The following is a 12,614-nucleotide window of genomic DNA, read 5'->3' as shown; positions in this document are numbered from 1 at the left end:
GGGGACAATCAAAAGAAAAAGGATGTAGCTTGGGAGGCCAAGCCGGGTCAGTCGTTCTGAGCTCCTGTAGTGGACCGAACTGATTACACCCCACTGAACATGAAGCAGTTTGAAATCCTGATGGCGATCAAGGATGCCCCGTATGTGAAGTGGCCACCCCGTTTGAGGGGAAACCCCAATGAGAGAAATAAGAATCTGTACTGCAGTTTTCACAGAAATCACGGTCATAGTACCGAAAATTGTAAAAACCTCCGCGACGAGATTGAGGAGCTCATCCGTCACGGATATTTAAGGAGCTTTGTACAAAATAATAATAATAATAAAACATGTCAGCAAGGGGAGCACGGTAAGGATGCTCCCGAGTCCAGTAGCAGGCTAGCTGAACAGTCATAGAGGCAACCTCCGGAAGAGAGGCCGGTTCGGGGCACCATCCACATGATAGTGGGAGGTTCGATCATCACGGGTTGTACTTCAGCAGCAGCTCGTACAGAAGAGCCAAGTTTCTTCACAGAGGATGATGTGCGAGGGGTCCACTACCCCCATGATGACGCACTCGTGATAAAGCTGAGGATCAACGATTTCGAGGTCAAGCACATACTTGTTGACTCGGGCAGCTCCACAAATATCCTCTTCAAAGCCGCGCTCGACCAGCTTCAGTTGTAGAAAACTGACTTGAAGCCCGCGAACACTCCTTTGGTGGGCTTCAGCGGAGAAGAAGTCCGGCCCCTTGGAAAAATAACAGTACCTGTGGAAGTCGGCACATGGCCCTACGTAGTCAGACTCAACCACTAGTGGTCACGACTCCCTCCCCATACAATGCCATAATAGGTCGGCCGATCACCCATGTCCTATGGGCGGTGGTCTCCACCTATCATTAGGCTATGAAGTTCCCTACAGACTTCGGTGTAAGGGTAGCGCGGGGCGACCAACTCGAGTCCCGCAAGTGCTATGTCAAAGCCCTGAAGGGAAAGACCGAGGTGGCCGACGACCTCGAATTGGAGTGGCCTATAGAACAAGGTGAAGAACGAGCCGCGCCCATGGAAGAAATAGTCGCAGTCCCGACCTCAGCAGCAAACCCAGCTCAGACGTATGCTAGCTTTTCTATCTCTGGATATCTCATCTCTGCTCCCTGCAATACTTTACTAACATAATAGATGGATCGTTGAACCCGATCCACTTTCTTTATTAGTACCGAACTGACCACTTTGTCGCTTGCCGAGAGGTACAGTTCTAAAACATCGTCCTCCTCGGACCGGGTTAAGTTCGGCACGCTAGCGAGGTACTTCTTGAGCTCGTCAAATGCAAGATGGCAGTATTGGGTCCACTCAAACCCTTTGCTCTTAATTGCCTTAAAGAACGGCAGACAATGGTCCATTGACTTGGACATGAAGCGGCTTAGGGCGGCTATGCGGCCGTTCAACCTCTGAACCTCCTTCAACTTCTGGGGTGGTCTCATATCTAAGATGGCCTTAACCTTATCCGGGTTGGCCTCAATGCCACGCTGGTTGATGATGTACCCTAGGAACTTACCCGAAGTGACACCGAAGACACACTTGTTTGGGTTTAATTTCATGCTAAATCGACGCAGAATTTGAAAGACATAATGCAAATCTTGTATTAATTCATGCGAAAATTGTGTCTTGACGACCATGTCGTCTACTTAACACTCTATATTTGTGCCAATTAAGAGTTGAAACAACTTATTCACAAGCCTTTGAAATGTTGACCCAGCATTTTTCAGTCTGAAGGGCATAACCTTGTAGCAGAACATGCCCAACTCGGTTATGAAGGCGGTTTTCTCCTCGTCGGCCAAGTCCATCTTGATTTGGTTATAGCCCGAATAGGCATCCAAGAAATTTAGCAACTCATGCCCTGAGATTGCGTCCACCAAGCGGTCAATTCTGGGGAGCGGGAAGCAGTCTTTTGGGCAAACTCGGTTTAGGTCGGTGTAGTCGACGCACATACGCCACTTGCCGTTGGCCTTCTTTACCAGGACGGGGTTGGCTACCCAGCTCGGGTAATGGACTTCTCTTATGAAGTCAGCTGCAAGGAGCTTCTCGACCTCCCCGTTGACCACCCAACAAACTACCAGTTGTTAAGGAGTGAAAAACTCATATTTGTCCATATAAAAAGATCTTTTACTGAATAACAAGAAAATTTTATTAATAAAAAGAAAAATGGACCAAAAAACTGCTTTTTATAAGGCTCGACTTAACACCCACACAAGAATGACATTGTACCAAAGCTATCTTAAAAATAAGAAAGTATCGTTATTCTAACAAAAACTAATGAATGTATAGCAGTATCATGGATGTATACAAGCAAAAGATATCAAATGAAAAATGTACCAGTGAAATTTAGGAACAAATATAATGTCTGATAAGAAATACCAACCAAAAATTTAAGAATGTTAAGAATCCTAACTAAATTGATAACCAAGAAGTCATAGAAACCACAACCTTATATAGAAAATGGCATAAATTTAAGAATGTTAAGAATCCTAACTAAATTGATAACCAAGAAGTCATAGAAACCACAGCCGCATATAGAAAATGGCATGGGATACAGAATTGCTATTAAACCTCTATTGCCATCTTCAACCATAGTCAAGAGCATGAATCTCCCGTACTTCCAGGCTCACATTGTAATTGTCCTCACCGACAAACTTCTGAGGCAAGTCTTACTTAAACTTGAGGTCTCTGGTCGGTTGACGAAGTGGGCCATTGAGCTCAGCGAGTACGACCTCCAGTATAAGCCACGAACTGCCATTAAGGCCCAAGCCTTAGTAGATTTCATCGCCGAGTGCACATTCAGCTCCGAAGTTCCCAGGCCGGTTGAGCACGAGGCTCCCAGCTCAGGTGAGCCCGAAGCTCCCAGGTCGGTCGAGTCTGAGCCCTGTGAGGTAGCAGCCCATGTGGCATCTCTCCTAGTTTGGCCAAGCGTGAGCTGGGATGAGGAGCCCTGGATCCTTCACGTAGATGGCTCCTCGAACCAACAGGGCAGTGGAGCCGAAATAGTTCTGCACGGCCCCGAGTAGCATGAAACTGGAGTACGCATTATGCTTCGAGTTCGCAGCATTTAACAATGAAGTGGAGTACGAGGCGTTGATAGCTGGATTAGCTCTAGCCAAAGAAGTAAAAGCCAAGTACATCGTTATCTGCAGCGACTCCCAACTCATGGTCAACCAAGTCACTGGCGAGTACGAAGCTCGCGAGCTAACCATGGTCGCCTACTTAGCCAAGGTCAAAGAAGCCCTACTCAACTTTCAGTCACACTTTATCAGGCAAATCCTTAGGTCGAAGAACGCTGAGGCTGACGCTCTGTCCAGATTAGGCAGCGCCAACGACATCACCATGAGAATCGTGTACATAGAGAACCTGCCTCGGCCTAGCATTATCGGGGGGGGGGGGGGCAGAGGAGGTCGCTCGCTCCCATCGTTCAAGTAGAGCCGAGCTGGATTAACCCATTCGCGAGCTTTTTGCTACATGGGACCCTCCCTGCAGATTGTAATGCATCCAGAAGGGTGCAACGCCAGGCAGCCAAATATGTCATAATAGATGAACGGCTATACCGGAAATCCTACATGCTCCCCTACCTGTGTTTCTTGCAACCTACCAAAGCCGAGCTCGTACTCTGCGACACTCATGAGGGGTTGTGTAGCGGGCACTTGGGGAGCAGGGCCCTCGCCCAGAAGGCACTTTGACAGGGGTATTATTGGCCAACAATGAAGGCAGATGCTATTGAGCTCGTTAGAAAATGTGACAAATGCTAGAGGCACGTCAATATTCACAACCAACCCGCTGCCGACCTTAAGCATCTCACCAGCCCGTGGCCCTTCACATAGTAGGACATTGATCTACTCGGGCCATTCTCGCCAGCAATGGGTGGGAGGAAGTTCTTAGTTGTAGCAGTGGACTACTTCACAAAGTGGGTAGAAGTTGAATCCCTTGTAACGATCACAACTTGGAATGTCCAAAACTTCTTTTGGACATGGTGGGGCATTGAACATCGTGTGCCGCTTCGGGTTACCTCGGGTATTGATTTCTGACAATGGCAAGCAGTTTGAGGGCATCAAATTCCAAGACTGGTGCCAAGACATGAGAATCCGACATAATTTTACTTTAGTCACACACCCTCAAGTAAATGGTTAGGCAGAAGTCACAAACAGAGCCATCCTCCGCAGACTGAAAGTACGACTGGACCAGGCTAAAGGGTTGTGAGCAGATGAGCTACCCAGTGTTCTATGGGCCTACCGAACCATGGAGAAGACCGCCACGGGAGAAACACCCTTCAACCTCACCTACGACACCAAAGTAGTTATCCCCGCAGAGATCGAAGTCCCTACACTATGTCTAGAAGCATACAGTGACCAGACGAATGAAGATGAGCTCTGTACCAACCTCGATCTACTCGACGAAGTAAGAGACCTCACATACATCAGGACTGTAGCTTACCAGCAAAGATTAGCTCGGTACTATAACGCCAAGGTCAAGAAGCGGAACCTCTGCGTCGGCGACCTGGTCCTTCGCAAAGTTATGGTACCTGAGCTCGGCGCTAGCAAGCTTGGGTCCAACTGGGAAGGACCTTACCGAGTGAAATGAGTGCTCGGGGAGGGAACGTACAAGCTCGAGACTCTCGAAGGGAAACAAGTACCTCGAGCATGGAATATTGTCAACTTAAGACAATCATTAATGGAAGAACTGGGTATTGAACATGATAAGCCAATGATGTTATACTGTGATAATTAGGCAGCTATCAACATTGCTCACAACCCAGTGCAACATGACAGAACTAAGCATATTGAAGTTGATAGACACTTCATTCGAGAAAGAGTGGCTTCTGGTGAAGTGTGTCTATCTTTCATCACCTCTGAAGGACAGTTAGCAAATTTCCTCACCAAAGGCATTCCCAAGGCTAAATATCAGCATGATACTGGCAAGCTTGGCATGATTGATATCTATGCTCAGCTTGAGGGGGAGTGTAGAGAAGATGGGCCGAATGGCCCATAGGCTATTTAGCTTTTTTTATCTTTTATGTTCTTTGTTGTAATGGGCCTTACTCTAGGCCTACTCTTTCTTATGTTATGTTTTTAATTTTTTGCCCAACTAAGGGCCTCTCTGTAAATTATCAAAGTTTAACTTAATAAAATTAAATTAAGGGTGACTGAGTAGGCCACGAGCCACTGCCAGAGCCTAAGGGCCAAAATGCCAAGCTAACGTGACCTCGGCGCAATAGGACCCAGTCACCTTTATGGCATGGGCGAACTCCAAGAGTGGACTATAAGTCACTCCCAGAGCCTAAGGACCAAAATGCCGAGCTGACACGACCTCGGTGCAATAAGACCCAGTCGTCTCCATGATATGGGCGAACTTCAAGTGCCGAGCTGACCAACACCTCGGCATCAAGAAAGACTTAGCCATTTCGATGATGAAGGTAAAGTATGACAAGCGTAAACAGCTCGGGCTTAAACCCCACCAAGCATAGCTCGTTCTAGTACGATGGTCAAACTAGAGAATAACCGACCAGCATATAGTTTGGGCACACGTGGTAATCACTTCATCGTGCACCATAGAGATGCCTTAAATTATTTAAGGGATAGTTCGAGATAATGGTTATCGAGGAGTCCTACTTCGAGTATGTAGCTCTAATAGCTTGGGTGTTGAAATCGCCTTAGCAAAGACAAAGAGAGCACATCATACTTGGAAGAAAAAGGGAGAACTTTCATTACCATTTCAAAAAAAAAGAGAGAGAGAAAGAGAAAAATAACAATGCAATAATCGAGCTAAACAGCTCACAAAAGTTTGACAATCATAGGGCACAACCGCCCAACAAAAGACCTTTGAAAGACTGGGTTTATGGCACCTGGGAGCCATCAAAAGTCCTGAGAAACACCGCCTCAGGGATCCGCCTCCTCATCCTCATCCTCCAGGGAGTCAGGCTCCTCTTCCTCCGCTTGATCCGCCGTTTTAGGAGACATACCCTTCATAGTGATGCCGTCGAGGTTGATCCCGGAGAACTTCTTCCAAACCAACCACCGACAGAGTTTAAACCCAAAGTGGTACAAACTCGAGCCATATATCCACTTGGAGGTTGTGGTATTCCCGGGAGTCTCTGAAATCCCAGACTGCCTTCTCTCATTCAGTCTCCACCATCTAGTCAAAGTTTTGAGTCCAATCTAGAAGAGTGGACTCCAAGTCCTGCACCTGCTGTCGGAGGAGCTCCCTCTCCGCCACCACCCTCGACGACTCTTCCTTGTAACGCACTCTCTCTTCAGAAAGCCGGGCAATTTTAGCCTCCTGGTCGCGGACGAGCAGCTCTTGAGACTCACTCCCCTTGCGAGTGTGATGGAGCTCGCCCCGGATCCGGTAAAACTAGAGCTTCTTATTAGTAGCCCACTGGTCGAGGGCGTCGACGTGGTGGATGCGCGTCTGGAGAGCCATGGCATGGATGGCGGTATTAACCTGCCAATGGAAAAGAAGATCAGACAGTGAAAGGAATCAAAATGAGAGAAGAAGAAAGGAAAGAATCACTTACCAGCATGCAGCGAGAGGAGGCGAACGCGGCGAGGTCCCCGAGCTCCATATTCCCCCATTAAGCGACCTCGTCATTGTTAATCACCTTTTGGATGCTTCGGCGAGCCACGAGGTAGTCGTTCACCCCTTCCCAGTTCCCCACTGGGAACAGAGGGTAAGGGTATGGTTGGAGGGGGTTACAAGGAGCCGCCCCCTGCTGAGGGAGGTCATCCCCTCCGAGACCATCCCCACTAGTTCCCTCGGGTGGAGATGTCGGGATCTCAGGCGGAGGGGAGGATAAAACCAGCTCGGCAGATCCGAACTCAGTGCCCCCCGAGAAGGGAGTCCGGTTGGGGCGCGACCTCTTCACTTTGTGCCTCTGGTTGTTTGAGAGAAGGTGGCGCGAGTCGATACCAGACATGATGGCTGCCAAGAAGAAATCAGTGTTAGTTCGGTAAGAATGAAATGTATATATGCATATGAACACAATGTCATGACAAAAACCATGCGACCTAAAAAGGACAACCTACCTAGGCTCAGGCCGGCCTGCACGAGCTTCTCCTCGGCCAAGTAGTCCGAATAGAAGAAGCCTACCGATGCCCAGGACAACATCATTTTCCGAGTTTCGAGGTCCAGCTCGGCCTCGGGGTCCTAGAAGGTGCCCCTCCAAGAAGTTGGAAAGGGCCACCCCTCGGGGTTACGGACAACAAAATAATCCCGCTTCCAGGCGGGAATCTTATTCGGTAGCTCGTACAAGAGCTTATAGCCACGGCGGGGAGAGAGGTAGTAAAAGTGCCTCTCCGGTGGAACCCAGGAGTGACATTTTTTATACAAAGAATAGAGGCAAAAATATCAAGGTTCAAGGGAAGACAGTACTCATAACACAAAGATATAGTCCCAACCATGTTCTGAATGGCGTTGGGGTGAAGCTAATCGATTGTGACGTTAAAATGGTTTACCACCTCCACTATCAAGGGGTGTAGGGGGAGACGCAGGCCAACCTCGAGCTGTTCCTGGAAGATAACTATGTCATTGGGACCAGGCTCCCAAGGGAAGTTGCCAGTGGGGAGGTTGTAGGCCAAGTCCCCAGGGAGGCGAAAGTAGCTGATTAGAGACCTGAGTCTCTCCGCTGTCATGGAGGAAGGGCCAAAAGTGTCAGGCTCCCTCCCCCGAGAAGTAGATGCTACATCACCGGAGGCCTCCCAAGCCTCCGGGACCTGCTCCCAAGCTCCTCCCGAGCTCGAGGGAGCATCGTCGTCCTGGTTATCGCCCCGGTGGGAGGTGTGGTATGGGTACCCAGACATGGTTGACAGCAATTGGGACTCACCAAAAGAGACGAAACGAAGTAAACTGAGGAACTTGGGTAGACTAGATGAACGCGCGACCTCAGAATCTGAAGACAACAAGATGGAATGAGAGAAAATGAGGCCCAGAGGGCCCTCCTATTTATAGTCTCCACGCCTCCAAATCGACGGCCCAGATCAAAGCAGATCCAACGGCTCGCAGGCGCACTGACCGCACGCCATCTGAAAACTGAAGGTGATTGGCGGCACGTCTTCCATGATTAAGGTAATGGCGGACGCACGACATCCAGAGTTAAGAGCCACTTCAGCACGTTTTCGAAATCTGAAAGGTTAGGAAAGTTAGAAAATCTCTTGATTCCCGCAAATGCATTTAATGTGAGTAGTTAATCAAGTTTGAATTCTGGTCAAATCATTCCATCACGCTTCATGAACTCCTCGCACTAAGGCAACGCTCTCAGCTCGAGGGGTGGGGGGCAATTGATGGAGGACAATTTGACCCGACCTATGAAATGGTGACACGTGGACACTGACTCAGCATGAGTGACAACTCAGCATTGTAGCCTTGTGCGACCAAGTGACAGGCTCATAAAGCAGCTCGCTACATTGTAGCTCACAAAAGGAGGAGTTCACCACAACGCGAACTCTAGGTTCCCCGAGCTAACTTTGAAGGGATACTCTGAGGCAACTTTAGCTCGCGAGCTAGGGGAACTAGCCCGCCCGAGCTCCCAAGCAGACAATTCATCCCAAGGACCAATTCTATTAAGGGTAATCTTGAAGTATTCTGAGCTCGCTACAAAGTAGCTCGCGAATGAACCGCATGAGCACTCCTCAAGAAGCTTCTATCTGACAGGCCGTACCGATCGGACTGTGCCACGTTCCTTATTGACGGTTAGGCCCATCGCTACAAAGTAGCTTGCGAATGAGCCGCATGAGCACTTCTTCTAGAGACTTCTAATCTCTTGAGAATAGTGACAAAACACCATCTGCACTCTTAGCCTTCGTCTTCTCCTTGCTTCTCCTACAGAGTACTAACTTAAGCATCAGAGTGTTCCCGCCGGTTAGGCCCCCAGGGATTCTTCTTCTTTTTCATCTCAGGTATCTTCCAGGAGCCACGTGAGTGCCAGGGAGGAGTGACCGGATCGCGCTACATCAATAATCATAGTACTCTTATAATAATAATAATAAGAATAAAATATAATAATAATTACAAACCATAAAGTTTTAAAAATTAATAAAAAAAGTAGCATTGAGATAAGAAAAGTAATACAAATTTATCTAGAGCATAGGAATTAGCCATTCTCACTAAAGTGCAACTTGAATTGTGATTGAATAAACTAGACATGACCCCAAAAAGATGCTTGAATTGGACTTAGATTAGCACCTTTTTATTGGAAATGTCATAAAGCTATTTTCTCAATTTTTCTTAATAAAGCCCGTACATCGTATGGGTCCCGACTAGTGATTTATTGAAAGATAGAATTAACGGGATAAATGATAAAAGATAATTAAAGCAGTTAATGAGAATGGGGAGAGATAGTTAATGGTGAGTTAATGAGTTAAGATAGAAGTCTCAAAAGTTGATGGCTACTTGAGTTATTTTCTGGAATGTTAAAATTAAAAACACTCAGAAAAAAATAGAAAAAAGATAAGTTCCTTTCAAAAACTACCATGTATAAAGCAAGGAAGTGCCAACTGGCACATTCCATTTTAATATATAGATATAGATTTCTTCTATGAAACTTGAAGCTATGTGCATATATATATTTAAGGATAAAATTTGCGTATAGGTAGTTGTATTTGTGGTAGTCTCACTTTAGGGCCTAAACTTTAAAATATGCCAATTTAATACTTAAACTTCCAAAAATATATATTTGAGTCCAACAAACAAACATTATGCTGAGGGTTAAGATTATAAAAATACCAATGTTCTAACTCTTTTCACTATTCATCTTCTCCTACCTTTGGACTTCGGATGCAAATCAATGGAAAAAATGTAAGCTCACTCAATTTTTTCATTAGGGGTAGTGTCACTTTTAAACACTTTGTCGTTGTTGGTTTGTGTCCAAAGTCCAAAGGTAGAAAAAGAGGAATAGTGAAGAAAAAAGAGAGTTAGAACAATGGTATTTTCATAATCTTGCACATCACCGTAATATTAGTCTAATAGAGTTGGACTTAAACATATATTTCTAGAAATTCAAGTACTAAAGTGGCTCATTTTAAAGTTTAGGCCCTAAAGCAAGATTACCCCCAAAGTAGGTGAGGCTAGATCAAATTTGAGCCATTTATTAACATAACATATTCTTTCACTCTTAATGGAATTGAATTGGAATTAGAATTCAAACAATCGAATATTTAAGCCCTAGGATAAATTACAAATATCCCCTATACTTTCATTTGCAACAATGACCCCCTCATCTAGGCCTATTAATGATACCTGAAATTCTGAAATTCTGTGGCTTGATCCAATATCTGTTTCGATTATTCCAAATTTAGATGTAGTGTTAATTAGATTGGATTCAAATTTATATTAAAACCCGAATCAGATTATATTAAAATATTTATTGATTATATAAAATTTATATAATTATATGAAAATTTATAAAAATTTTATTTTTATATATTATATTTATAAAAAATTTATTTTTAGATTGGATTCAATGCATTATATTTACATTACTTTAATATATAACTAATTGAAACTAAGCTTCAAGCTTTGTTGTACCTATGGCTAACTCAATTTTACACCTAATAAACACTATGGATATCCCCTTTTACTCGTTGCATGGATTTAATGGCCCCAACTCCCATGGAGTTGTCTTGTTAATTAAGTTAATCATTTGGGTGCATGTATGGAATTGCCTAGTGTATGTTTGTATATATGTATGTATGTATGTAATAAGAAATATTTTTTATATATATAATATTTTTGTGAATAATATTTTACATATTTAATTTTTTATTTTTCTATGAAACTTGGCTCATTGTTGAGCTTGAGCTAAGTCAAACTTGAACATATGAGCTTTTGAGTCGAGCTGAATTCAAGCTCATGTTTTTAACTTGAATCGAGCTCAAGCCCAAATTCAAGCCTTATGTTTTTTGGCTAAGCTAGGCTTGAATAGCTAGATATTTGGTTTTGTTGAACCTGAATCACCCCTAATTGATGTATTATTGGAACAAGGTTGACACTACTGCCCATAAACTTAGAAGATCTTTGGGTTTTAGATGATTCCTAAACCTTCGATTAAACCTGGCCTATACAACTTCAATAAAAACCTATTGAATCTCCAAAAAAAAAAATAAAGATAAAATATAAAACAAAGAAATCATACTCACACACTTGAGTTCTCATTAGGGTATGATACTGATACCTATGATGCAAGAGCTTCTCTCCTTAAAATTGTGACCTCCATGCTAGCACCGAGTCATCATTAAGAGCTTCTCACCTTATTCATTCCTCTTTAAAACTTAGTTTCCCTCCTTAATGAGCGAACGAGATTCTCCTTGATGATCAAAAGAAAGGGAAAGAGGAAAAAAGGTTTTCTTCTTGAAGCTTTAGAGATCCATTTCAACCATTCGAGTGTGTTGGGTGGAGGTAAAATGGAGGAAGGAGCAATTTATGGGATAAGAAATTATAGTATTGTTTTAAAAAAGAAAGAAAGAAACGGTAGAGTATGAAAATAAGAGAAGGTTCCTATAGGTGGGAGTTTTTAGGGGTAGAAGGGAGGGAGGAGAATCGAGTGGGGGTGGGTGGGGTAAGGGTATTATTGTCATTTTTGGTATTCCTATGCTAATATGGAAAAGAAGTCAACAATATAATTTGACCTTAGCAGGGATGACAAAATTTAATTTGTGAAGGGGTGGGAAAGGTTTGAGTTGAATTTGTACTACGACCATGGGCATTAATTTGTTTTTTTGGGGCAGTTTCGAGTAAAAAACACATTTTTATTTTTTGTTCAATATCTTTGTAGTGATAATACCAAAAAAGACCATTGACAAAAAGACCATTGACACCTAACCACCACTCCTAACCACCTCCCTCACCTCCCTAGATTGATCAAAAAGACCATTGACACCAAGAAAGTATTATTGTACTAAATGGATACATCCAAGTTAGGGTGAAACTAGACATTCATAAACATCACAAAGTGGGTAGAAAATTTTGATTATGTAGTTCTTTTGATATTAGTTGGGTGGAGTTTAGATGTGAATGCCTTCCAAAAGTTTGCCATTTATGTGGATACATTGGTCATATAGAAAATGGTTGCCTCAATAAACTTGATAAAGATTCAAAATATTCTTTTGGCCCTTAGTTGAAGGCCGATTACTGAGTTCCAAGAATTCATGCTCTCTCAGTGAATACTATTTACAAATCACTCAAGGAAGACCTATGAGTAGTACCACCTCTACTTTTGTAGCACTTCCATCACCACCTTAGTTGGTAAAGACACATGGTGTTGGGGAAGATGGGGTCATTGTAACTTAGGAAGAGAAGTTCTGAGGCACGTCTGAAGACATAGTCTTTAGAACGTTATTTTCCCCCACTCAGTTTTACTGAGTTTGCTGTTGGGTTACAAGCAAATTCGTTCCCAGGATACAACTGAGCCTTGGGCGAGAATCTGCAACCAGCAAAGTTGAAGAGTCTCCAAAGAAACCTTCTGTGAGACTGTAGCAAACCGGACTGAGAGAGAGAGAGATAGTGAATTTCGAAATTGTGTGTTTTGGAGCCTGATTCATGCTCCTTAAATAATTTGTGAAGAGGTATAAGGAAAAGGTAGGTGCTGGTTTAGAGAAGGTAGGT

The sequence above is a fragment of the Nelumbo lutea genome, chromosome 5 (genome assembly GCF_056320005.1).
Source record: "Nelumbo lutea isolate HS-2025 chromosome 5, American lotus-T2T, whole genome shotgun sequence".
Taxonomy (NCBI): domain Eukaryota; kingdom Viridiplantae; phylum Streptophyta; class Magnoliopsida; order Proteales; family Nelumbonaceae; genus Nelumbo; species Nelumbo lutea.
The sequence above is the reverse complement of the archived record's forward strand: the minus strand, read 5'-3'. Positions refer to the sequence as shown.